The sequence below is a fragment of the Anopheles coustani genome (assembly GCF_943734705.1).
Source record: "Anopheles coustani chromosome X unlocalized genomic scaffold, idAnoCousDA_361_x.2 X_unloc_13, whole genome shotgun sequence".
NCBI classification, from domain to species: domain Eukaryota; kingdom Metazoa; phylum Arthropoda; class Insecta; order Diptera; family Culicidae; genus Anopheles; species Anopheles coustani.
The window spans coordinates 470001-471176 of record NW_026525082.1 but is presented as its reverse complement, the minus strand read 5'-3'; the positions used below and the strand labels follow the sequence as shown (position 1 = coordinate 471176).

The 1176-nt window shown below is 50.5% G+C and overlaps 1 non-coding gene across 1 annotated transcript; it reads left to right on the top strand.

Moving 5' to 3' along the window:
* The first annotated feature begins 584 nt into the window (after window positions 1-584).
* On the top strand, window positions 585-739 carry LOC131270057 (5.8S ribosomal RNA). Its single transcript, XR_009179200.1, has one exon. It is a non-coding gene; the product is annotated as a 5.8S ribosomal RNA (ribosomal RNA).
* Window positions 740-1176: the final 437 nt, after the last annotated feature.

The window sequence follows — 1176 nt, the reverse complement described above, 5'->3', positions numbered from 1 at the left end:
TCCTCCCCTGGTCCACGCTGCTTCGGCAGTCCTGGGTAAGATAGTTAGTTCTAGCTTGCCCTATGTGGAAGAGGACACGTAGACTTACTGTGGTGTGAAGTATAAAGTTCAGTTCTCCCCTGGTCCACGCCGCTTCGGCCGTCCTGGGTAAAATGGATTCATCCAGCTTGCCCTATGTGGAATGAGGACACTTTATGCTTCGTCTCTAAGCGGCGGCTTGCTCCTCCCTACGGGGAACGGGTATACGCGCACAGCGGCGGCTTACGTTATGGCAGTCATGGATGCCTTACGTTTCCATGAAAAGTGTGTTCCTCCCCTGGTCCACGCTGCTTCGGCAGTCCTGAGTAAGATAGTTAGTTCTAGCTTGCCCTATGTGGAAGAGGACACGTAGACTTACTGTGGTGTGAAGTATAAGGTTCAGTTCTCCCCTGGTCCACGCCGCTTCGGCCGTCCTGGGTAAAATGGATTCATCCAGCTTGCCCTATGTGGAATGAGGACACTTTATGCTTCGTCTCTAAGCGGCGGCTTGCTCCTCCCTACGGGGAACGGGTATACGCGCACAGCGGCGGCTTACGCAAGTTAGTCACCCTCGGCAGTGGATCACTCGGCTCATGGATCGATGAAGACCGCAGCTAACTGCGCGTCATAATGTGAACTGCAGGACACATGAACATTGATAAGTTGAACGCATATTGCACGTCGTGGGAACCTACCATGATGTACAGATGACTGAGCGCTTATATTTGAGAAATGTATCGCATACATTTAACTACGCCGTGACACCCGTCACGAGACGTGCACCATGATGTTAACTAGGGTCGCGACGACCCGCTAGCATTAAAGAACCCGTGGTTTACAATATACTGGCATTGGAATTCGAAGTATTTAGAGCGTCCGTGTTCCCGCGTGAGGCGGAAGTACGAGGAGAAGGCGTGCTTGTGGTGTCTGTGGTGGTGTTTACTGATGTCTAGCTTCAGCTTATTTATTTATTTAAATAGAAGCGAAGATGTCAAAGTAGCGTCGAAGCAGCAGCGGTAGCACAAATGATTCAAGTATGGAAGTTGACCAAAGGAACACAAACAAACTAGCGTATGGGCAATGGAAGGTATCAGTGAGTTAAACCACACGCGGGCTAACAGCCCGTTAACCGAGTCCAACGGTACATATTGGACATTG